Raw genomic sequence first — 27,699 nt, forward strand, 5'->3', positions numbered from 1 at the left:
TGGCATTTTATAATGATAAAACTTGAGGTCCAGAGAAGTTAAGTGGTTTGCCTAAGGTCACACAGCAAATTAGTGGTAAACAGGAAAAGCTCTTTTGAATCCTACTGTGTTATTTGAATTGGGCTTGTTTGGCAGCCTACGCTAGACCAGACGGGTGCCGGGTGCCGGGGGTGAATAGGTCCTTTCCCTCAGAGAGCAGGAGGGGAAGGGATTTGGTTAAAGAAAATCAGACCTGGGCTTCTCTGGTGGCGCAGTGGTTGAGAGTCCGCCTGCCGATGCAGAGGACACGGGTTCGTGCCCCGGTCCGGGAAGATCCCACATGCCGCGGGGCGGCTGGGCCCGTGAGCCATGGCCGCTGAGCCTGCGTGTCCGGAGCCTGTGCTCCGCAACGGGAGAGGCCATAACAGTGAGAGGCCCGCGTACCGCAAAAAAAAAAAAAAAGAAGAAAATCAGCCCTCTCTTCAACTGTAAACAAGACACACTTGGGAGGAGAGGAAGAGCATGAGTCAGGACCAGCCATAGGCACATGTATGGGGAGTTGACATTTTTCTTGGGTATGATCCCCACTTCCTACCACTACTACCTCATTCTTTTTCCAGTGTCTCCAATTCAGAGTCCTATTGCGTATTCTGTCTGAAGCCCAGTCTCCCGGTAAAGCGGTCTATTTTAAAGTGTTAGTGCTTTAATAATCCCTTTCTGAAGACTTAAAAAGAGACCAGCTAAAAAAGAACATTGCATGCTGATCTTTTTTTTTGCAGTACGCGGGCCTTTTTCACTGTTATGGCCTCTCCCGTTGCGGAGCACAGGCTCCGGACACGCAGGCTCAGCGACCATGGCTCACGGGCCCAGCCGCTCCGCGGCATGTGGGATCTTCCCGGACCGGGACACGAACCCGTGTCCCCTGCATCGGCAGGCGGACTCTCAACCACTGCGCCACCAGGGAAGCCCCATGCTGATCTTTTAAGTATTATAGCATCTAGGGAGAGAAAATAATTTAACATAAAAGGAGTTTCCAAGTATTCTTCAATTCAGATAATTTAAACAACCAACTTTTCCAGTTATGAACATGCCTGACCTGAAAAAGGTAATAAAAATTTTTGGAAAAACATTTACAATATGAATAATATTACATATTTATTTAAGACTACCTATCTTTGAGATGCTCAATCATGGTCAGATTTTAAAAATAAAACCAAGTCTATCTTAGACTATTATCCTATATAGTATCCCTTCTGCCGTTAAAATCCCTAGAGATAAAATGAAAGCAAGCGGAAGTTATTTTCTAAAAGAGTACAATCAAAGCAAAGATGGAACCTTCCTGATTCTCATTCGCCTGAGCCGTTATACTGATTTATTTAGTAATAGTTGCATGGATGGCAGTAGATGCTGGGAATATATAACCCTGGGACTCCAGACTAAAGCAATTATTTTGACTTCTTAGACTTTTGGACTAGTCTGACCAAACACTAATTTTCTAGGGTTTTTTTTTTTCTCTCTCTATATGAGTCAACCTTCAAGTACAGAACACAGACTCACAAGCAAAAATTTTATATCTTTTCCTGTTTTCCCTAAACCTAGTGAAAAAGAAAATGAAGGATTCCTATCCAGAGAGGCAAGTAATTTCTTTTTACTACCATAAGGTTATCAGATCTAGTAAAGAAAACTACAGGATACCCAGTTAAATTTGAATTTCAGATAAAGAATAATTTTGGGGGGGTGTATGTCCCATGAAATATTTGGATGCCCTGTATTTTACCTGGCGACTCTGAACAAGGACGCACCCCACTCCTGGTGGAGAAGGGGTGTGGGCATCGCTCCAAGAACCCGTGGGTCCCGGTGGGGGAACAGCCCTTCTGCCACAGACCTCGGTACACGCAGTCATGTGTGTGTGCTATTGTCTCAGATTGCACTGGAGAGATGGTCACTGGCTCTTCTCCATTCAGGGCACCCAATTCATATTGTGGAGGTGGCCAAGCATTCTGGAACCTGGCCACTGAGGCAAAGGGAACCCATCAATCCTTCTACACTATATTGGTAGGAGCCACTCATTTTGAGCGTGGCCTTGATGTCTATATTCAAACTTCGAGGTTTTAATCCAGCTGCATTAGCTGGGTTACATGCAAGGTCTGCAGGCTTCATCTAATCAGGCCACAATTTGCTGACTAAAAAAATAAATTTTATTACAAAGTAGCATTTGTGGTGGGCCCCCTGCACAGTCCCCCAAGGGGGATTTTCCCAGGTACCCCTCCCAACTCTATGGTAACCAAGCCCAAATCCTTTGTCCTTCTCAGTCTTGGTTTTCTGACCACCTTTAGATGAAGTACAGGAAATGAAACCATGTGAGGGATGTGACTTAGCTGAATGATATTATAACCAGAGCTAAGAAGAGCTGACTCATCCAGCAAGTACTCAATGAACATTGGCGCTGATTTTTTTTAAATGGCAAAGCAGTTCTCAGAGTAGTATTTATATTCCCAGTCCTGGCTATTTAAGTTTTTTTTTTTTAATGTAAACTAGCAGGAGACACAAAACATTTCGAATGATTTTAAATGTATAATGTAAAAAATAACTCAGAACGTCACCCTTATTTATTTAAAAAAAAAAATCTGGTGAGGTATTTTAGCCAAGGAAAAGAAATTAACACAAATTGTGATGAACACCCTTGACCTGTAGTTTGAATAATAAGAATAAGATTTTAAGTCAGTACAGTGAAAGGCATGCTAAGAGCGTTAAACAAAAGAGAAAAGCCAAAAAGCTAGTATATGGAAAGGCATTTGTTCAGTATAGCTGTTTACAATTGCTGAACGGTCTTCTCCTGCAGCATATGAAGGGCGCCTAGTGACCCCTAGCTGAGGAATCTATATAGCTTCGCACCCTTCCCCCACCTGACAGACAGCTGACAGTCCTGCGCGCCTCCGCCCCCGAACTCCATCAGCTCCAGGGGGAGAGTGGCTCTCTATACAGCAAAGCACACCGCTGATGCAGGCTTTCTCTGCCAGCAATCCATGTCCTTTGTGTGTTTTAGCAGTCAAAACTCACATCTCCTTGTCTCTCCCTTTTTAAAATGATTTGTTTCTCTTCAGTACTTACATCCTAAAGGAAGATGCTCAGAGTGATAAAGTGGTCCAGAGCCTCTAATGATACAGCAGCACAAGGAGCCTGCATTACTCCCTGGAATTCAAGTGCGTCGTGAGTCAGGGCCTGGGGAAGCAGTCGGTGTACATGCAGGTTTTCCACCAGTGGCTTCCTACCCACCATGGTTCCATTAATATACTAGAAATTAAGATCAGTGTCTATATGGTAAAAGCTTCTTTAAAAATCTTGTAAGAAAACACAGGGATGGATGTTTTTAGGTGAAGGACTACGGTTGATTTTTAAAATTGTATTTGCCATAATTTTAAAATGTTCTAAAACGAATACATATAACTTTACAGGTAAGAAAATAATTGAATAAACTTTATCTCATAAAGCAAAAGGAATTCTGGTTTGGATATTCTGAGTTCATGCCTCTCATTAGGTTTCAGGAGTTCAGTATAAACTAAGAGTTTGTGTCTTAAGCTATCAATAAACTATCTTCCAAGTCTACACAAAAACAGGACCCAGGCCCATCACTGGGAAAAGGTAAAGTTCGAATGTCCTGAAGAAATCTCGTTGTTACCTTGGTGAGCTTCCACTGCAGAATCAGTTCCTTTGCATTACTGCATAGCAGTGATTCCTGTACTTCAAAGACCAAAAGCAGGAGAAAACAGCTTAAATTGCAGAGACTCCTCACTGCTGCAGCCCTAGGGGAAGGATGAACATGGGCGTGCCTTTTGAATCAAGACACGGGCAGTTGGCTTTAAACTTCTTGGACTGAGGCAGCTTGTAGCAAATCATGTGGCAGCTGAAGAGTCAACGTAGAAGTCACTTTCAAACATGCAGAAGTGGATCCCCATAGATGCAATGCAGGATGGTTGGAGGAAATGAATCCCTCACATCTACCCATTCTCTTTTTCTTCCAGAGGGCCTCGGAATCTTCACGGAGAAGTCAGGAACCATATGTATCTCATATATTTCCCCCTCGGAAGTGCCTGGCACATAGTAAACACTCACTGAATTTCTCTTGAATGAATGAGTCGTGAGACCGATTCAAAATTAAAGCATCATATCTGATCAGTATCCAGTTAGATGAGGAAGCACACACGAGACATCTAACACAATGCCCAGGACCAGGGTGGGCGCTCAGCAAGTACCACATCAACGTCTCCCCTATAGACCTCGAGTATAGTCTGCTTTCTATACATGTGTGCGCTTTACTGTAAGAGAGGATTTATCAAACAGCAGCATTTGTGCCTCTGGAGATGTCAATAGTGATTGTTTAAAGAAAGAAATGTTAAAGTTCTGGGGCCACATCTGTTTCGGAAATGCTGCTTACATTCTTCCACCCTTAGGAATTTTCCACTTACTAAGCGTTTGAGAAGTACAGCAATAAAGCAAGTCGCTTAACCATTTCAAAAAATATTTTTTATCCTTATGAAAGTTATATATGCACATAGTTCTATAATATTTGTTAGGAAAAATAGCAATCCCTCATCCCAGCTTCCCATCTCCTGCTTCCCAGAGGCACTGACTGATTCTTCTGGTATTTATTTCAATACCTCTAATAGCCTTAAACAATCACTCGTACTACTACTCTTTGAGTTTTTGGTTTTAGGTGTTATTTACTGACTTTGGCAATGGAATTGTTGGGGAAAGGGCTCAGGCAATGCCAGAAGCGTCAAACAGTGCAGGCTAGAACCCACAAGTGGAAGTCCTGGCAGGGCGCACGGAGAGGTGTGCTCGAGCCAGGCGTGGCCAGACACATCAAGGATGTGCTCTGGAGAGGGGCACCTCCATTGCCCCTATTGCTCTCTTTGTGCGGGGGCCTTGTGGGGAGAACACAACAATGGGGTTTATACAGATGAACGTGGTATGCAGTGGAGATCCACACCTTGCAGCTCCGTGCCAGCTGCCTCGGGAAGTCACACACCAGTCTTGATAGACCCTGTGCAGAGGGGAGCATGCGTCCCAGTTAACTCATTGCCAGGTAACCAGGAAGAACGGCTGGGTTCACCGGTAGGCAACCCAGTAGTACTGTTACTCCACTGCCCCATCCTGCTGGTAGCTACTTCATACTTTGGTTAGATCAGCATTTATTGTGTTCATTATTATCATTTGAAATGCTGTTCATGGTTGAGCCATATAGTACCTTTTGATTAATATTGCCTCCTGTGCAACTTTTTCCCTGGAGTTCTTTTATTGTTTTAGGTTTGCAAAGTTCTCTATATGCCTATCACTAATTTATCCCCAAACTTTCAATCAGGTGTGTAAACTTCCTCTCAATATGTTCAAACACATTAAGCATCCCCTCCCATTTATCTTCTTGAAGACATCACTCCCAGAGCCTTCAGACCTGCCCCAGTCTGAATGCCTTGCCCAAGCACATGAAGAAACAAACAGCTTTTTAGAGCCTCACTCTTGAAGTTAAGAGGTCAACCAAGGTCACCAAAAATCTGAGGATCTTTGACTTATCATAAAAGACAGAGACAACAATCAAAATAATAATGGTAACAGCAAGAAAATTCTGGAGAAAGCAGAAACTGTGCAAGAAAAAAATCAAAAAGTTATCATTAATTCTTCAGATAAATAAATATATTGAGTTCCTGAAACAACAGAAGGATATCATGAAAATGGGACAGAGGCAAATATGGCTCTTAAAATTAAAAATATGATTGCAGAAATTAAAAAGTCAGTGAAACTTGGAGGATAACATTGAAAAATAATCTCTCAGAAAATAGAACAAAAGACGGTGAGAGAAAAGATTTTTTTAAAATATTCAATCCAAGAATTTCAACCTCCAAATAATAGGGATTACAGAAAGAGAAAAGAGAAAAAACTAAGAGTGTAAAAATTTCTAAGAAACAATTCAAGAACATTTCTCAAAACTAAAGTACAGAAGTTGCCAGATTGAAAGAGCTCACTGTATACTGAACACAGTGAATAAAAGTAGACCCCCATCAATCCACATCACTGAGAAACTGCAGAACACTAGGGAAGAGAATATTTCTTAAGAGAATCCAAAGAGGAAATAAGGTAGCAGAAAGAGGGTTCAAGAATCAGAAAGTCCCCAGACTTCTCACCAGCAGCGCTGGAAATTAGAAGTAATGGAGCCCTGTCTCTGACATTCTGATGGAAAATGATTTCCAATATAAAACTCTACACTAAGCTAGACTATTGATCACGTGTGAGAGTAGAATAAAATATTTTAAGTCATTCAAGAACTAAAAATTTATCTCCCATGCAACTTTCTTAGGAAATTACAGAAGTATGCCTTCAACCAAGAAGGAGAAAGACACAGTTCCAGAAATGAGAGAGCCAACTCAAGAGGAAGGTGAAAGGAATTCCCAGGATGATGGTTGTCTTAGGTCAGGTTCCCTAGAAGCAGAGCCTGAAACAGAAATTCATGTACCCCGATTTATTGAGAGGGAGCTGTCAGAAGAAAGGGAGAGAGGGAAGCAGGATAGAGGAAGGAAAGGAGGCAAACAAGGATATGGACTCAGCTGGAGGACAGCTCAGTCTGATCCCGTGGGAAGCTAGCTCTGTGGCATAAACTGCACCACAGAGATGGTCCTACCTAAAGGCAAGGAGACCAGACTTTTGTAGTCTTGTGTCAATCCAGCACTGACTGTGGGAGGGGTGTACTCTGGGTTGCAGTGCCTCCCATTTGGCTTCAGGTAATTCCCTGGAGAAGGGGCATCTTTGAAACATTGCCAGTCACAGCAACTGTAGGACTGGTGTCCCAGCCATGTAAGGGGACCTGGGCAAGTACCAACAGTGACCACTACAATGGTGAGAAACTGAGGTGCAAGTGTGCAACCCACAAGGCATGTGGAAGAGAGAAATGTAACATTCTATCAGAATTATAAAGGTAGACATTTTCTTTTAATCTGTGGTTCTAACATACACTTTCTGTACAGCAAATAACTTCTGCAAAGGCAACTCAATAGACCTAAAATTAGGACCATACCTTTGATTTAAATAGAATATAGTAGCCAAAGATTAAACTATAATGAGGCTATACATTTCCTCATTAGTCCTTTCATAAAGGAAATAAAGAAATGGAAATTAAACTCTTGCTAATAAGATGCTGGTTTTTGGCTGTGTATCTTTTGAAAAAAATAAGAAATCATAAATCAAATCAGCTTTTAAAGTCAAATGGAATCATGCTTACTTGAAATGTATGTCCATGCACAAGCTCAAAAGACTGCCCGTAACATAATGTAGCGAAGACAAGAGTCAGAGAGAAAACTGTTTATTGTGCGGAGTTGCTAAACACATATATACTTCAAAACAGGACGACAGATGTGGAACAGCTGCTCATTATCTGGGATGGGGGAGTCTGACTTCTTTGAAATTACTTATAAGCTCTTTCATGATTAGGTCTAATATTTTTTCTTTTGGGTAAATAAAATTAAGCATCCATGATCAGAATTTTAATATATATCTTGATTTGCAACAAAAATGCTCACATATATCAGATTATCAAAATTCTTCACATTTTAATCCTAGCAATATTCATGAGGGTCCTGTTACTTACAGTAGTTATAGCAAACATCTGCCAAATGTTTACTATGTGCCAGGCACCACTCTAAGTATTTTAACGCATTTGATCCTCAACTACCTTCAGAGGTAGAGCATATTCTCATTCTCATTTTGCAAAGCTCAGAGAGGTTATTAACTTGCCCAGGATCACACAGCTAGTATAGTGTTGTCCAGATTCAAACACCAGCACTCCGACTCCAGAATCTACACTTGGCTAAACCATCACTTTGTATACTACTGGTCATAATACAAAATATAGACTCTTTCAGGTGTGCATGTTGTGAAGTATGTGACAATGGTTGCCTTAGAAGAGAAACTTGCTGAGCGACAGGATTATCAGTCAGGATAGGCACGGCTAAGTTGTGGAAACAGAATGACACAATAACATTTCATGCCCCAGGCAGGTCAGCAGGAAGCTCTGCTCCCCACAGCTAGTTAGGGACCTCGACCTCAGTTTTCTCGGGCAGAAGAGAGGCTGTGGCTTTGGCAGAGCAGTTCTTAAATGCCTCAGCACAGAAGTCTCACAGCGCACTTCCGTTCACATTTAACTGGTGAAACTGGTCAGTTGGCCTCACCTCCCTGCAAAGCTGTTGGGAAATGTGAGCAACGGGTAGAAAAAATCTTGGAAAAAAAGCAACTGAAGCCAAAGAGGAATAAAAAGATCGCAAGGAAGGATTTAGCTACTCGAAATGTTTAGCTACTCAAAATGCTTATGGAAATTTAGGAGACACGATATGGCCAAACTTCAACAAAGCATCTGACAACAGTATCAAATGGACAAGACAGAGACATGGTGGCCGGAAGGTGTGGTGGTTATAGAACAAGCATGGCCCCTGGGGAGGTCAGCTGGGTGCAGGGCTGCCCCTCTCAGCGGCCTCAGCCTGATCAGCAGTCCTTGTGCCCAGAGACACCAGATGGCTGGCACATCTGAAAGTTCAGGTCTCTCCCTGACAAGAGTGATGTCTGAATCAGATTGCCAAATTATTGATTTCTTTTTTTTTTGGGGGGGGGTTAAGTTCCATTTACTGAAAGAACACCATGCTAAAAAACTTCTTTCATCTATCTTTCAAAATACACATACATTTCTTATATGGGAAACCAGCACTTGCATACAGTCTGAAAGTCTTTCATTCCTATTCACCCTTAGAACACAAAGCCTAGCATAGCTTTAAAATAAACTTGAGAAACTGTATGTGCCCAGGTCTTTCAAACATTTTACTACATACTCCAAATTCGGGGTACAAGTTCCATATACTGAAAGAACACTGTGCATAAAATTTTTTTCACCTAGCTTGCAAAAAACACATATGCTGATTATACAGGAAGAAAGCTTTTTCATGTAGTCTGAAAGACTTTCACGTCTATTCGCCTTTCCAAGAGAGATGTTAGCGCACCTATAAAAGACCTGCAGAATTAGCAGTATTACAGGTTTAAACTACAGACTACATTCATCACACTGCAAGTATATCATCCTCACAGTGAGAGAACAGGGCATAGTATTTCTTTACCATAGACAGAAACCATCCTTTACATTCAGTATATGAGACAGATGTTGAGGCATGCTATCTGAAAGGCTTCAACTTCACTTTGCTTTGCTCAACAATCTACACAAATTAAGCAAGGCTAGATTTACAAGTTTTTGAAACAAATCACTACATGTATCACAGCCTAGGTATCAAATTATTGATTTCTAATGAGATCTACAAAGTGGATTATTCTTATTTGGGCTGATTTATAAATCCTGAATGATATATAAATTCTGTATGCATATCATATAAAGTCAAAGTAGTTATGATAAGAGCAAGGAGAGTGAATTAGATTATTTTAATTATTATTGGCTTAAAGCTAGGAGAGCCCCGAGCTATGTACGTAAGACTGACTACAAAGGCAAGTCTAGGTGAGAACTGGTGAGAATGATATTTTGGATTCAGCCTAGTCTAGTTTTAATCAGTCTGCCATCACTTCAGCCAGCGAGCAGAGCCAAAGTCATCCTGGATCCAGGATTCATGAAGAAACAAGTAGATACGAACTGCTGGTATTTCTCTGCTCATCCTGCGGTCCCGGCAGCCTATGGGAAGTAAGTGAGGATTCTGCCAGGTTGGAGGACCCCAGAACTTTAAGCGCACTGCCTTCATACAGTTTGGGGCTGAGGAAGGAGGGTAACAAGCAGGGGACGTGTCAGCCATGTCATGAGGACTCACCATCTGAGCTCCAGGCTAATAATTTCTTTTCTTTTTAAATGTTAGTAAAATATATATAACATAAAGTTTATGATTTTAATCATCTTTAAATGTACAGTTCAGTAACATTAAGTACATTCGCATTGTTTTGCAAACATCACTGCCCTCCATCTACAGAATGTTTTCAACATCCCAGACCGAAACTCCATACCTATGAAACTGTAATTTCTTTCTTTTTTTTAATAATAAATTTATTTATTTATTTTTGGCTGTGTTGGGTCTTCATTGCTGCACGCAGGCTTTCTCTAGTTGCGGCAAGCGGGGGTGACTCTTTGCTGCAGTGCGAGGGCTTCTCATCGTGGTGGCTTCTCTCATTGTGGAGCACGGGCTCTAGGTGTGTGGGCTTCAGTAGTTGTGGCACGTGGGCTCAGTAGTTGTGGCATGTGGGCTCAGTAGTTGTGGCACACAGGCTCTAGAGCAGAGGCTCAGTAGTTGTGGCGCATGGGCTTAGTTGCTCCGCGGCATGTGGGATCTTCCCAGACCAGGGCTTGAACCTGTGCTCCCTGCAATGGCAGGCGGATTCTCAACCACTGAGCCACCAGGAAAACCCCAAAACCCTAATTTCTTGATACACTAAAGTTACCAAGACCTAGGCACCCCCCATGTTTTATTTCTTGTCTGTCTGCTGTCTGCCACAAGGCAGTACCCATGTACATCCAGCTCTACACTCCTAATGGAAACACTGATCTCCCTTGGCTTCTGTGACCCAGCACCCTCTAAGTTTTCCTCCTATGTTGCCGGCTGCTCCTTCCTCTGTCTTTCTCTGCATCCTCTTCTCAAGGGCTATCTTAATTGTTGAGTTTCTCTGGGTTCAGTGCTCTGACCATTCCTCTTTTCATTTGATGTTCTTTTATACTGATTTAATTACCATCTATGTGCAGAAGACTCACAAATTCGTATCACTACCCAAGAACACGCTTCTGAGCTCCAGACACACATAAACTTCCTGCTTGATATTTCCTCGTGGACTTTTCAACAACTCTTCTTACAAAACTGCACTCATCATCTCTCTTCCCAAGTCTGGCCCTCTTCCAGTGTTTCCAACCTCAGTGAATGGCACACCGCCCTTCCAGTCACATGAGACCGGGGCTATACGTCCTTCCTCACCCTTATCACCCCTTCCTTCCTCCACCTTATAGGATCCATTACCAAACTCTATCAACTTTTCTTCTAAATATTTCTCTACTCCATGGTTTTCTTGCAGCTCCATCAGGCCACCTTGCCATTTTCTCTCACCCGCGTTCCCATATGATCCACATGCATATACTGGTGTATATGGTGTCTCCTCAATCCATGCTTTGCGTAATCTTTTAAAAAATAAAATTCCACCTCCCTCCTGTTTAAAATTCCTGCATTGTTTCCCATTTGTTGTGTTAGGCTGAAGATAAAACATGGCCTCAAATATCCTGCTTGACCTGGCAACTTCTACTCTCTGGCTTGCCTTACTTCCTTGCTTTCCTCCTTCACATTGGCCTTCCTTCTATCCCTCATACTTTCATGAGGGTTTCTTCTACCACCCCCACTGCATATGCCCTTCTCTGTGCCCAAGAAACTTCTCTGTCCTCTCTTTGCCTTATTGCCTCTACCCTCCTTCAGCCTTCTTCTAAAAAGAAGCCTTTTTGAGCTCCCTGATTAGTTCACATTCTCCTGTTACAGGTTCTCCTGAGACTGTTTACCTTTTCCTAGGACTTGTCACAGATTTGATTTTACATTTATTTGTGTGATGATTTGATTCCTCTCTGTATCCGTCACTAGACTGTAAGCTCTATGAAAGTAGGGACCATGCTTTCTTCTGCTCATTTTAATCTCCAGCATCCAATACAGTGCTAGACATAGATTAGGCCCTCAGTATTCACCAGAGAAAGAGTGGAAAGGAGGGAGGAAGGAAGGTGGGAAAGAGGGTGGAAAGAAAGAAAGGAGGAAAGAAGAAAGGAAGAAACAGGTCAATGCTTCTCTACATTTGCCAATTTGCACCTGGAGCATTGGGCTAAGTTTGGAGCCCAATGTCTCTACATTTTGAGACAAAAACAAACTAGAATATATTCAGAAGAGAGGAACAAAAAAAGTAAGGGGAGGCCGAGTTGGGATAGGTAATTGAATGCCATTTATAATTTCTTCCAACCAAGAGATTCTGTTTTAAAAATATGTATGAAATACTATTTCATGATGTGAAACATTTTACATCATTTCTCTGTCACAAATTAAGGCATTTAAAAAAGAAAACACTGGGCTTCCCTGGTGGCTCAGTGGTTGAGAGTCCGCCTGCCCATGCAGGGGATGCGGGTTCATGCCCTGGTCCAGGAGGATCCCACGTGCCTTGAAGCGGCTGGGCCCATGGGCCATGGCCGCTGAGCCTGTGCGTCTGGAACCTGTGCTCCACAGAGGCCCGTGTACCACAAAAAAAAAAAAAAAAAAAAAAAAAGAAAACACTTCAAAATATTTTACTGGACAAAAATACATGCAAAAATTCTGCAGTGTTTCCACAACACATCAATTGGCAGTTTTGTCCCCCTTTACCTGCTTCTTATTTCTAGACTAATATAATGAAGTTATCTGATTCAATAAATTGTATGAGAAGACTTCTGTGAACATATATGGTCTAATTCAAGAAGAAATCATTTTAATAATTGTCAAAACCGTTGTTTTATATTAAGTAGGATTTCTGCCTGATTACTTCTAAGCTTGAATTATTTTGGCTTTGATAATGTTACATATGTATATAATATTTATAGCCATGTGGTCATGAATTAGAGAAAATGTAAATATGTTTACATATTCTTTATGTAATACAATGGCGTGATGGCAAAGTTAAATTTAATTAATAACCAGATTAGCTGCCCACGATGAACATTACCAGAAGTGACTAACCAAATTATAAAACCATCTGCTGTGGTCATTTACTGGGAATCGCCAAGTTCCTAAAAGTTGCTGATGTTTATTACGCATCATAAGCAATAGTTTGGACTTTAAAAATTTTTTTCATTTCTCCTTTTATACTTTAGAATTCCATGATGGCAAGTATATCGTTTTCACCACTTATAAACCTTTGAACTGGGTACCAGAGGAGTTTTCTATTTGTTTGTTTGTTCCAATACCAGTAAAAATAGAGGATGAATCAATTGACTTGATTCTGGATTAGGGAAGGATATTATCAGAATCAAAGGAAGAATCTATACCCTGCAGCACTTAGCTCACAGTAGAGCGTTCAACTGGACCCACTTCGATCTGTCACCAAGGGCTCAGTCAGTGACCACGTTAAGGGAGCAGGAACACGGGCTGAGCTCTGAGTCTTGTGGCCCCTCGTGTTGGAAAGAGGTGGAGGTACCCACTCTATGTGGGGAAGAGGCCTGGATTGAAGCGTTGCTCACAAGAACATGGTTAAGGAGCAATTCGGAGAAATCACATAGGACTGGTCCCCAGCTCAGACCTCAAACAGGTAAAGGCCAGGGAGAAGGCAAGTGGAAGCGCAGGACTTCAGTCCCTGGTGAAATCTTGTGGAATTGTCTTAGAACAGAGTCCAAATCAGCTCTACTGCCTAAGAGATCAAAGCATCCCACAGAGCCAGCAGCAGAGTCAAGAGCAAAATTGCTTCAAATGAACCTTAAGTAAATGGAGGAATTCAGAGTCCCTCAGGTAGTGGGCAGAGAAAAATGTGAGAGATTAAAACAAAATGATCATGTTGAAACTTTGAAAGCCTTCTGTGAATCAGAAAGTTACTGATGTTTAAAAAAATTTTGGACTCAGTTATATTAAAGTATCTTATGTAAGTATTCTGAAGAAATGAACTTTGACAATAAACAATTATATGGCTAACTTACTCAGACCCTCTCTTCATTATTCCTGTGTAAATCTGGCCATTGGCAGCACCCACACAGAACAAGGAATGAAGATTTCAGGTTGCTAAAAAGATTTCTGAACTTTCTTTCAAGAAATATATTTGTAGATGCACTTGGCCATCCTGTCTGAATAAATACATTGATAAACATTGTTACCAGGAAGAAAGAGGCGATCCTGTCCAATGCTGGCAGAGATTTTATGATTGGCAGATATAGTATAAAATTTGCAAAGATATTGGGCAATGAGCATGTTTACATCGGAAAAGTGAAAAAGCCCAGTTTACTCAGTGAACTTCATTAATGATGATAGTCAATTTGAATAATATAGGCCCCCAAAGTTCCCTTTTCTTATCAAAGCTTTTGTGTCAAAATTACTGGGAAAAATATTTCAACTCACACCTCTAGGTTTTTAAGGGAAGAGGTGTCAAATTTGTGAAACATCAAATATTTGTTACTTGACCAAATTAAAAGAAATTCCATTTGAAAAAGTTGCTGGCAACATACTCTATGATTTTTTAAAAATCCACTACTTAACGTTTGGTTTTGTGTTTTTAATAGCCTTAGAACTTGTAAGCTTGAAGCAGTTCTATTCTACGTGCAGTAACTCTTGGAAGTAGCACATGTAATTCAACTCTGAATCTCAATCTCTAATCACTTGGTTTTGACAACTTCTGTTTAGTGTGTTCTGCCAACAACATATTAATTAGATGTGACCCCATGGTTCTACGTCATTGCAGCAAAGAAAACAAAGCTCCAGGGATTATATGCTAAAACTCAACTATCTTCTTGGCTGCTTTGTAAAATAAAGGAAGTGGAAACCTAAAGTAATTCTCATCAAGACCAGCTACAGGAAGAAAAAGAAGGTGCTGGGGACACATGGATTACCAAGATTATATGTCTCTAGGATTTGTTTACTTTGCCTGCATAAACCTACTTAGAGTGGTCCTACCAATGCTTCCTAAGCAATCTGCTGAGTTTCTAAGGAAAACATAAAGGACGAAATAAACAACTTGAATTTTATGAAACCGATGGTATAGAAAGTACACTGCTAAAAGATAGAAGCTAGTGTGGAAAACATTTGTGCACGGCAGCAAGGAATGTAACTCAGATACTCAGAGGGGAATTATCACGTCACCTGTCCCAGCCATATCGGCATTTAGTTGAGTAGTTATTTCCCCAAGAGGCTGATAGTTAAATGATACCTATCATTGTCATTATTACACGAATGACAATAAGGGTCAAATCAGTATAATAATAAGAGAAAAATCAGTATTCATTGACAATATCGATTTGAATCATTGAATTAATCTTATTACAGTTAAAATCTTTGGATATATCGAAATGAAGTGATATTAACAAGATTTATATGATTATAACACTGATGATTAAAAATAAAAACACTAATGGAAAGTGAATCTCTATAGTGTAAGTTTTCATTCTTAGAATTTTAGAGAAAAAGGTATCCTGACCTTTTAAACAATTTCCCTGTCAGAAACACTAATTTCCTTCTGTATCCAGTGCTGGGCAGGGATGTGGATGCTCTCACTTTTCCCAGCATGTGGTATTGACTTTGGAGTAAAGCTTAAATGGGACCCAGATGTTTCTGCCCTCAGTCCTCCAACTTCTGTTTCCAGTCCTGTGGTCTCTGGGTTTCCTTAGGCCAACCCTGATGCATAACTAAGCACCTTTCGGAGTTCCTTGAAAAGAATCCACCCTCCCAAAAGCATTATTGAGAGATATAGACTTTATTGAAGACTTTGAGGGAACAGAAAGGAGATGTGCTTTGCAAACTCAGTAGCAATCAACTTAAAATTAATACAAAATCTTCTCCTCAGCCCTCTTCTTGGACACCCACTACCCTTCTCTTTTTCTAACCATATGGCTAGGTTTTCTGCTCTCCTTCCTGATCTTCCCCCTGGAAATTTCAAATTACCCCCCCCCCCATCTTTTGTGCAGAGCCATTCAACTCTACCCATCTTCCATGCCAAACATGGCACACTCAAACGCAGCATGACATTCAGCCAAAAGGCCCTCCAGGTAACAATACCTACCTGCTTTATAAGGCAATTTACTGACCCTTTAGGATTTTCATCTTCCATACAAAGAAGTCCATCCAACTGCTTTTTTTCCCCTAAAAATATGTAATGTTCTCCCTAAGCGGAATTCTGTAGAATATAAATTTCTCTATTTATTTTAGTAGAAGAGTCACTTTCCCTGATTCAGCAATCCAAATAGCCTATAACTACACGGTAAGAAATGCCAAGGAATGTGACAGTCCACAAACATATCCATCAACTCCCTGGAGAGTTCTCTCCTAGAATAAATTCCAGAAAATTCTAATTTCAAAGTCTAAATTGCCACAAATGTTTTGGTCTATGTAGAAGACCTGATTTTAAGTAGATACCCTTGATTGAAAACGACTTTTTATCACCCATCATCATTCCCCCACTCTACTCTCCAAGAATACACACTTTTTTTTAGAAGAAAAGTCTCAGAAGTTTGTATATCTCATAAGTTCATATCAACGGTACCCAAACCTTTAAAAGGAGCAGATTCATCCAGCGAAATAACTTGTTCAAAGATCCTCTCTTCTTGTAACAGACCATACCAAAGAAAAGTTGAACTTGCAAATATGGGTGTTAAAGGTGTAACTACATATGTAAGATGTAACTGACAAAATTAACTGAGCACTGGATTATGAATCTAAGAAGGACCTTGGTGGAGTAATGAGGGGTATGGGTTAAGGGGGCTGTAGGCTGGGTGGAAATGACGCCCGTTTGACTTTCTAGTTGTGCATTGTGACACCTTGTTAACTTGGCAAAAGAAAAAAGATTTAAGCTACTCAGAGTCACAGATTCAGGTGTGACTATAGCTCTAACCGTTTAGCATTGCCAAGATATGGCATCTTTTCAGCTTTGACTTTCTCATCTGTCAAAAAGGGATAACAAATTCTGCCTCAGAGCTTGTCAGCATTGCGTGTGTGTGTGTGTGTGTGTGTGTGTGTGTGTGTGTGTGTGTGTGTTTTGCGGTACGCGGGCCTCTCACTGTTGCGGCCTCTCCCGTTGCGGAGCACAGGCTCCGGACGCGCAGGCTCAGCGGCCATGGCTCACGGGCCCAGCCGCTCCGCGGCATGTGGGATCTTTCCGGACTGGAGCACGAACCCGTGTCCCCTGCATCGGCAGGCGGACCCCCAACCACTGCGCCACCAGGGAAGCCCAGCATTGTTTATTTGAGAGTTTTACACATGGAAAGACATCCTCAAGAGAGCACCATTGGATTTTCATAGATGCAGAAAGTGAGCCTCTTTCTCCTCCTCCTCTCAATTCAGGGTGTCTCTCTGCCAGCCCCCCAAATCATTCAACACTCTAACAACCTTCCATGGAAATTACTTTGATGCAATATTTCTCTAAAATGTCCTGGGTTAGCTCCAGGGCTCCACACTGAACTTCACCAGCCCTGGGCACTTTTGTCCCCATGGGTTCCTTCCTCTGTAAAAGCATATTGAAAAGTAGGTTTTGTGACTGTGCTGGCGTAAAGATGAGTACGATCCAGGCTTGATCCATTGTTATATATTCATTGTTATAATACTCATTTTTCTTCGGAATTTTGAAAGGAATTAAAACATTTTTGAGGGCTCCTAAAAGTATCTTGGGTCGTAGGCATCCTCAATGCCTACTGAGTCTAGCAGAGAAGGCAGCCCCAGTTTGCGTCCTGCTCCTGTCTGAGGCGCCAACTGTTCATTTCTGGTACATTTTCTCAAATATTTAAGGGCAATTCTCAGTTGTCTCTCTTCTTTTTCTCTTTGTTCTACACATCAATTTTCTCTAATCTCTCTTCCCAGACTCAATCCTCTTACCCTTTTATCATCTTGGTTGCCCTCTTCGGGTTCCTTTGGCTTCTAGCCAAGGTATTGATGTTTCTCTCTGGTAAGTGTAAAATTATATATGATACCCTGGGCCACTTGATGTAGGCCATATTGAATAAAATGATTTATTTCCTCTTCAGACATGTGAAACTCTACTTTTTGAACTGTTTGAAATGCATTTGCGCATTTTAATTCTTATTTGATTTTAGTGGCTGTCAGGGCATATTTAATTTCTTCTGAACTCTTACCCTCAGATTTTACTGCTTTCCAAATGTCATTGTTTCATTTGTTCCTTTTTTGACTTGATACACAGAATATTCCCAAATCAATAATAAATCAAACACTTAGCCATGGAGATTCAGCATACCATCACCTGTCTCCAAAGTGTAGCCATTAAAGGAAAGGAACAACCCTAGGGAAGCAGATTTTACTAGGGCTTACGACAGAATGGCACACGAAATATTACACAATTCGCCTTTCGTTGGTACTTGGTGATCACTTAACTTAAAACATTGACTTTACATTTATCTAAAAGTCATTTGTACTAGTTTTTATTTTATTAACTAGTTTACATTTTTACGTTATTTCTAGTTTTAAATTCTAGACGTTTAAAAAGAAATGGCTTCTCTTTTTTTCCTCCACAGTTTTACTAATGAGCATTGGATCCAAGTTTTCCAAAAATTAATATAATACATTTTTATTTATACTCTGCTATAGTCTAAAGAAAAGATTTAAGAAGCCTATAAAGATGCATACAGTATGCATAAAATAAAATTTTTTTAAACTTTTTAAGTAAATTTTTTTAAAAATAAATTTTTAAAAAATTAGGGAAAAACTCAAAGAGAAAGTAAAGATAAGGAAATAAGTTGGAAAAAGATATGTAAGGTAATATATGCCATGTGTGCACACATTCTGACCAGAAACAGGTCACCGATTTGACTCTAAGCTCAGTTTTGAATACTAGGAAGGGCAGACAACCTATGCCTCATTTTCCCCACCAAAAACTGATAAAAAAAATATTTACCAGATACTTACCTAGGATAAAGAGAAATAATATCAAATAATTCTTTATATGACTGTGACTCCTTTAAAGAGAAGACAAAGCATCATACCATAAAGCTTACCTCTGCCCCATCCCCCTCAGACCTCCCATCTGCCATGTCTGATTTCTCAGTAACATAGGAAGATTGTCAATTATCTACAGTCAGAAATTCTCATCTGCTTTTTAAATATCATCAGGGCCGCCAAGTTCTCCGCTGGCGAACTAGGGCATACTATTTCACAGACTACATGTTAGAAATAAAAAATTTGGAAAATACAGAACAAATATAAAGAATATACAAAAGAGTATAAGATGAATTTTAATCACAAAGAGATAATACCTCTTAATACTTTGTTCTTTTCCAGTTTTATCGTTTTAAGGACAAATTCCTAAAAGTGGAATTCCTGCATCAAAAGGTAACGATTATCTTTAAAACATAATTTGCCAAATTACCCTCCAATCTGTAATATATGTGGATGGCCATTTCAGTATATCCTTGCTAGATTCATGCAGCTCAGTTTTTTTCTTTATAACATGAATATAATAATATCACCTAACAAGAACCCTATTACCTCTCAGGGTTGCTATAAATATTAAATGAGTTAGCAATATGTGAAGTACTTAGAGCAATTCCATGCACATTCTTGCTATTATTATTTGCAAATTTTGTAGATTAAAATAGTGTCTCATTTTCTTTCATATTTATTTATTAGTAATATGGAATGCATTTTCATACATTTATTGTACATTTTTGTTTCTACTTTCACTAATTGTCTATTCAGATTTTTAGCACAACTTTCTAATGGTTGCATGATTAGTCTTACTCATTTTATGTTCTTTGTATACTAAGGATATTAACCCTTTAACTGACATATATTGTTTCAAATATTTCTCTCTGTTCTCATTTAAAATTTTTCACATTCCTTTCTTTACATGCAGATGTTTAATTTTTTTATCAAGTCAAATAACCAATCTCTTTGTGTTTTTTTCTTTTATATTTAGGAAGTATATTATTTTCCTGTGGTTCCTGTAACGAGTTGCCACAAACTGGGTGGCTTAAAAATAACAAATTTATTCTGGTACAGTTCTAGAGGCTCGAAGTCCAAATCAAGGTGTCGGTATGGCTGGTTCCTTCTGAAGACTCTGAGGATAAATTGAGTCGGTCCCCATTCTTCTCTTTAGCTTCTGGTGATTGCCTACAACCCGTGGCATTCCTTGGCTTGTAGATACGGAATTCTCATCTCTGCTTTCATCTCCACATGGTCTTCTTCCAGCTATGTCCATGTCTGTGTCCAAATTTTCCTCTTCTTATAAAGACACCAGTCGTATTGGATTTAGGGCCTATCTTAATCCAACATGACTTCATCTTAACTTGATAATATCTGCAAAGGCCTTGTTTACCAATATGGTCACATATCCAGATTCTGGGTAGACATGAATTTTTGAAGAACACTACTCAACCCAGCACAGAAAGTAATTTTGTAACCCAAGGTCACAAAAATATCACCTATCTGTTCTTTTTTTAATTTTAAGCAGTGTGTTTATTTATTTGTTTTTATTTTATTTTTGGCTGTGTTGGGTCTTTGTTGCTGCGCTAGGGCTTTCTCTAGTTGTGGCGAGCAGGGGCTACTGTTCGTTGCAGTGCGCAGGCTTCTCATTGTGGTGGCTTCTCTTGTTGAAGAGCACAGGCTCTAGGCGCACGGGCTTCAGTAGTTGCAGCACACGGGCTCAGTAGTTGCATCACACTAGCTTAGTTGCGTCATGCTATGTGGGATCTTCCCGGGCCAGGGACTGAACCCGTGTCCCCTGCATTGGCGGGCGCATTATTAACCACTGCACCACCAGGGAAGTCCCTCACCTATATGTTCTATGTATGTATGTATGTACTTTTACGTTGTTCTTTAATCCATCTGGATCTCCACTGCTTTCTGATGCAATGAGTAATAATCATTTAGGCTGGGGCATATTACCTTGAAATTTAAGAGTCTTTCCGTTCCTTTCAAGCGGTAATGAAACAGTAAAGTACCAAATGGACCATTTAAGTAAAAACTCAGCAGTTTCACACACAGAGAGAAATAAGAAAAATGTAAAAGGACAACTTAATGACCCAGAACTTGCCTAAGAAATACCATGTTTGATTTCCATCGTCCATTGCCTAATAAATACTCCTCACTCTTGGAAATCTCAATACTTATAATTCTTACCTCTTCCTCCAAGGATAAGATTTTCACAGTTTTATATGGATGAAATCACACCCTTATTTATCAAGAGGTTCTCAGCTGAACAGAAGAGATTTGTAGTACAAGACACCCGTCAGCACTTTTTTGCCTTTGATGACTTCACGTGATGGCTCTCACGTCACATTTTCCCTCAGATCCAACTTTCAGGCACATGGACACTCCACTCAGTGCTCTGGCTTTATTCATTGCCATACTGTCCCTCCTCATCCTGTAGAGGTTATACTGGCAGGACTCTTTGTCTCCACGTATTTTCCTGTAATTCACATTCAATTCTTCCATTTTACTAGCATTCAATAGGTTTCCTCCTTGGGTTACCTTGCTGACTGTGCTGTTACAGTCTGGAATCTATTGTGCTTTGATTCTCCACAATAGTAAAGAACATGTATATTTTAGCCTCTAAGACTATGATCCTCTCTATCCCACCTGAAACATCTCTGCATAGACTTGTATGCTAATTTATCAAGTACCAGTTATTTTTTTCTGGACACCTGTGTACTTCTACTAAAGATTCTGGGTGGTTGTATATCCCCCTAAAAATTATTGTATCAAAGAAATTTCATCCACTGCAATATTTTCTGAATTGTATAAGTGCCACTTTGAAGAACAGATTTAAGCTGGTCTTCAAATTGATATATACATTTAATATGAATCTACTTAACAGTGAAATTGGAAAAGATGATTTTCAATCAGTTGCTAAATATACTTGAGTGAAAATATTCCTTCTGGATCTGGACTTCTGGGTGCTGGGAAGACATAGAGCTTAATAGGCTAACATTAAATTAAGTAAATATTAAAACAATACAATAAAAACCATTTTTGGCAGAACGAATCACCTGTATCAATAGCTTTTATCTCTTATATAACGAAATTTAGAATGTTAAGTAGCTAAGTAATATTAGGACAAATGGACATTAGAACTCTTTGGGTGTACATTATTTTATATATGAACACGTATATTTATATATATTTTTATATATATAAACATTGTTATCTCTAGACATAAAGTACACAAAAGTATGCCAGGCCTCATTCTCAACTGTGTTTCTGCGAGGTCACCAGGAAAGCTGTCCCTAGATATAAATATTATGATAAGCTTTTTGAGCTCCCTTGAGTTTTTCTACATCACCGTCATCACGAACGTAGAGTTAGGAGATCTACTAGGGGCTTCCTTTGAAACAAGCCTTTACTGGACCACAACTATGGATGCTGAAAGAGAACTCTAGCTCTGAAAGAGACAGTATGTCCTGAATATTTAGTCTAGCAATATTAATAAATTTCTAGAAGTTTCTGACCTGTAATCAGGTTGCTGTGAAGGTCAGGTTACCATCACGATCCACCTATTCTATTCATCCAACAAATAATGATTGAGCACCTACAATGTGCCAGGCCCAGTTCTAGGCATTAATGAACAAAATAGAAAATGATTCCCTGCCCTTATGGAATTAACTGTATAGTAGATCCTCTTTAACCCAAACTGCCAGTTTCATAACCTCCTAAGTCTAATGTTCTGAAAGGGATTTCAGGAATAGCAAAAATAAATGGACTTTTTATTGAGATCTACTAAGAATGACATTTTTGTTCCACTGGAATAGACATGAGATCCTACTTGAGAGAAGAAATAGGGCCCATATCAATATTTTAACAACAGTGAAAAACTATTATAAGGTAGGGTGTTACTGCCACTGGGGTGAAATGAATGTATATAAATACTTTGTTAACTCAAAGAAGGAAGTCTTGGCCAGTTGGACCCACTTTAGTAGTTGGATGAAGACAGTTCATTAATGCGGAAGCTTAAAAGCAGCAATACATGGCACGAATTAGCTGGCTCCAGATTTCACTTTCTTGAAATTTTAGACTCTGGATAAGAACAGCGCCAAACCAAATACTGTGTTCATTTGGTCCTTTAATCTTTTTGTCCAACAGTGGAATGCTAAATGACAGGAGAAAGCTTCTTCATAAACAATAATGATTTGTGTCTGATGTCAGCTGCAAAGTCATCTAGAAACAATCCCTTGCCATGGCCTTGCACAGCTGAGCAGCTGCCATTTCCCTGGCCCAGCTTTTATTGTTGCAGAGCTGGACGACGCAAACAATGGTCCTGCACCTGCCAGCGTGATGGTGGTACCATCATCCCAGCCAGGAGGAACGGGGCCATGAAACACAGACACACGCCCTTGCTAGCTCAGCTGCTCTCCCTGGAGCTGCCCTCCTGCCAGACCAACGGCCAGTCCCATTTGCCTCACAACTGTGGTATGGACGCAAAGAGCATCACAAGGGACAGACAGACCTTCTGGAGAGACAGAAAATAAACTGGGTCAATCAGACAGTTTCATTAACTTCCCGTGGGAGAAAAAGTGTAACCTGAGTGTTAGAGAGCATCGTGCGTGGGAATCCCTAACCCAAATGCCCGTTCTCTTTGTTTTCATCTGTCATTTCCCCTTGTCAACACAATCGTGCTCAGACGTAGCCTGTTTACCGTATCCAGGGAAGGGAGATAAGAGTCTTCAATGATGGTTCATATCTCCTCCATGACATTCTCCTCGCTGGTGATTTTATTGACATCAGGGTGCAGGCACCAGTCGTCTTGAGATGACTGAACCCAAACCATAACTTCAATTTAGAATCCTGGAACTTTGGTGCTGGAAGTAACCATTGAAATTATCCTGTCTACTCTGCAAGTTTTTTTTGAAAGTTTTACTGGAGTATAGTTGATTTAAAATGTTGTGTTAGTTTCAGGTGTACAGCAAAGTGAATTGGTTATACATATACACACGTCCCTTCTTTTTTAGATTCTTTTCCCGTATAGGCCATTACAGAGTATTGAGTAGAGTTCCCTGTGCTATACAGTAGGTCCTTATTAATTACCTATTTTATATATAGTAGTGTGTATATGTCAGTCCCAATCTCCCAATTTATCCCTCTCCCCCACCCCTTACCCCCTGGTAACCATAAGTTTGTTTTCTACATCTGTAACTCTATTTTCTGTTTTGTAGATAAGTTCATTTTTACCCTTTTTTAAGAGTCCACATATAAGCAATATCATATGATGTTTGTCTTTCTCTGTCTGACTTACTTCACTCAGTATGACAATCTCTAGGTCCTGAAGCTCTGAGATGTGAGCGACCTTTCAAGCTTATACAAAGAAGGGGCTAGTAAAAATTGAGATTACACCCAGGACCCTTGACTCCCAATCTAGTGCTCTCTCCACCCCTCCAGGTTATCTCTGATGCCTCTCATGATAGCTCATCCCCTCCCCTTATTTTGATGTCTACAGTCACTCTGTATTCCAGGGGGTCTTAATTTTCACAGTCTTTGTAATAGCTTCCTGGCTGATATCCCACCTGCTCTCCTCAAATTCATTCTAAGGTGACAGCTGCAAATTACATCTTAAAATTTTTTTAAAGAGCTTTATTTTTTTCGTCATTCTTCTAACTCAGAAAACTTTAATGGTTTCTTACTGCCTCAAATTCGGTCAAAAGTGGATCCAACCCTCCGTGCCTGACTGCCTCCAATTCCCTGTCCTCAGAATGCTGCCCACTCTTTTCCACTGACTGCTCCTTCTGTTTGGAAAGACCACCCCATTTCTGCCTGGTAATATTTTCCCCAGCCTTTAAGGCTCAAATCAGCTCTCACCTTCTCCATGAAGCCATCTCTTATCCCCCAAATTGGCTGTGACCTCCTCCTTCTATGTTCTCCCATCGCATTTGATTTTCTCTCTCATACAGCCTCCAATTCCACAGTGTAGTTACTAGTGTATGTATTTTACCCCTTCAAGTAGACTTTAAATTTCCCCATGCCCGAGATTGTTTCCTATACAGTCTAGTACCCTGCCCCCAACAGTACCTAATAGAGTGCCTTGAATATGGCGGTTGCTCAACTGAATGTCATACTATTTGAGCAAAATCTGACAACAATATTGTCTCTTAGCTTAGAAAGTTCATTTTGACTTTGAAAGTTGTATATATAGCAACACAATATCTAGGAATTGGGAACCAAAACTCAGGAAAGTGGGATTTTTTTCTCTCTCATTTAAAAATATTTTTTGGCAAACAGCATCTTTAAAAATTTTAATTGCAGTAAAATACACACTAACATTTTTTACAATCTTAAATTTACTATCATAAATTTACTATCTTAACCATTTTTAAGTATACAGTTCATTAGTATTAAGTACATTCAGATTGTTGCCATAACAATCATCACCATCCATCTCCAGAACTCTTTACATTTTGCAAAACTGAAACTCTATACCCATCAAACAATACTCCCCTCGTCCCTCTTCCTTCAGGCCCTGGAACCACCATTCTATTGATACTTTCTGTCTTTATGAATTTGGTTACTCTAGGTACCTCATAGAAATGGAATCATACAGTATTTGTCTTTTTATGATTGGCTAATTTCACTTTGTATCATGTCCCCAAGGTTCATCCATGTGGTAGCATATATCAGAATTCCTTCCTTTTTAAGGCTGAATGATGTTCTTTTGTATTATGCCACATTCTCTTTAATCCAGTTATCCATCCATGGACATTTGGGTTGCCTCCATCTTTTGACCATTGTGAATAGTGCTTCTATGGGGGCTTCCCTGGTGGTGCAGTGGTTGAGAGTCCGCCTGCTGATGCAGAGGACATGGGTTCGTACCCCGGTCCGGGAAGATCCCACATGCCGCGGAGAGGCTAGGCCCGTGAGCCATGGCCGCTGAGTCTGCGCGTCCGGAGCCTGTGCTCCGCAACGGAAGAGGCCACAGCAGTGAGAGGCCCGCATACCGCAAAAAAAAAAAAAAAAAAAAAAAAAAAATAGTGCTTTTATGAACATGGGTGTACAAATATCTCTTCAAGACCTCGCTTTCAATTCTTTTGAGTATAGACCTGAAGTGGAATTGCTGGATCATATGGTAATTCGATTTTTAATGGCATACTGTTTTCCACAGCATTTGCACCATTTTGTATTCGAAAGTGAGATTCTTTTCAAACTTTTTTCTGAAAGTCTAAGATGTAACAGAATACCTGAAGTAAAATATAATGGAAACTGCAGCTCTGAGATCCAAGCTGCTTCAGTCAGATGAATCACAGCTGGTGTCTGGAAGCCAATTCAATGTGAAGACTATGACCCGTAGCCCTGGAGTTCCTGAGCCTGGCTGTGCTTCAGAATCCTCCCACCAGATATCCTGAGCTAGAACCTCTAGGAACCTGCCATTACACAGAGCCCCTCCCTTGGCTATATGGCCTGGGTGTATGGGAAGAGTCTTTTCATGAACTATGAGTAAGTCCACGCACTTGTCTTGGTGCTTATGGCACTGGGGCTGGGGGAGAGGAACAACCGGTTAGTATTTATTTTAAAATACCTCGTTTCAATAAATTCACATTCATGACGATACCTTGGGACAGGACCCCTGCACGTGTTCAGTTAACTCCAGCGTTGGGGGTGTACAGAGAAGCTGGAGCCACAGAGATGAACTATGGGGCCAGACCAAGCAGGGAGGAAGTGGGAGAACATTAGAGGGGCGTCCAGGAAATCAGTGGCTGTGGATTTGATCGGCTGTACACACGGCGGTCAGAGGATGATAGAAGAAAGACTGCAACACAGGATGCAAGAGTAGGCAGGACTCAGAAACCAGGTAGCTGGGAAAGCAATTGGCATCAGGGAATTCCATCAGTAGGGGACAGGGGCAAGATAAAATAGAGGGCAGGGAAGAAAGATCCTAGTCCTAGAGGGACTGAGGTATTTGGAAGTTCACAAAATGAAGAAGCCAGGCATAATGGAACAACCATAAAAACGAGAACCAGGCTAACGCTGAAACAGACATCCCCATTTCTTCGATTTGTCATCCTTTTGTCCACGCAGTGACAATTGCCATAGACCGATTTGGTGCTTGGCAATGTGATTCTGCGTTCAGAGTCCTCTTCTGGAATCCTCCAGTTCCTTTTATTTAAGGTAAAGAATGATCCAGAGCGCCCCACGCACAGAATATTGTTACTAACACGTATTAACTGATTGATTCTCTTAAGTAGTTTAAGTAGTGTGTGTGTGTTTTCCTAGGAGTCCGGGTCTGTGAATAAAAAGTGGGCATTCTTTCATTAGGTATTTCAACAATACCATCAAAAGGGGCATTTCGGTCGGTCAACATTGATTTTGATTTCTAACTTTGCCAGTATTCTTTTGTTTAATTCAGGCAACCACTGCTCAGCCAGTAGACTCTTTTCCCTGATGTTCGTGTGTGTGTGTGTGTGTGTGTGTGTGTGTGTGTGTGTGTGTGTGTGTAAACTTCTCTCCCCTGTGCCCCTGCTTTATGGACTTTCATTGCTCACTAAATTAATGTATGAACAGGAGTAGGAAAAATAACAAAACTAAAATTAGTCATGTTTCCTACTTTTTAGCAGCAGTGATATGATTTACTACAGGAGGGAATTGGAACTGTGAACTAAAATTAAACTTCTGAATTATCTGAAGATTTCACTCATCCTTGTGATTCCTAACCTCAGGGAAGAACTCTGTGAGCTGGGGAAAAGTTGCATGCAAAACATGCACCGGTTTCAAATGCTTCCTGCCAAATCTGAACAAGCATAAATTGTGTTTATTTCTCGAACATTTAGGTTGGCAATCTTAATTTAAAATACGCTGCCCATAATTTCATCACTTATGTAGTCGTTAATTAAACTGGTAATGGTATCAAAACAAAACTGAGTTTCAATTTAGTTTTACAAGTATATTTTTCATCACCCAAAACTGTTTTACAGCTAAGTATAAATACAGAGCATTCTTTGAATAGATACTTATCATTCCCTAAATTAAGCGAGTCTTCTGATGGCACACTATTTCTGACTTTAACTGATAAGAGGCTGACTTATCTGCCCCT

This window comes from Delphinus delphis, chromosome 14 (assembly GCF_949987515.2).
Source record: "Delphinus delphis chromosome 14, mDelDel1.2, whole genome shotgun sequence".
NCBI classification, from domain to species: Eukaryota; Metazoa; Chordata; class Mammalia; order Artiodactyla; family Delphinidae; genus Delphinus; species Delphinus delphis.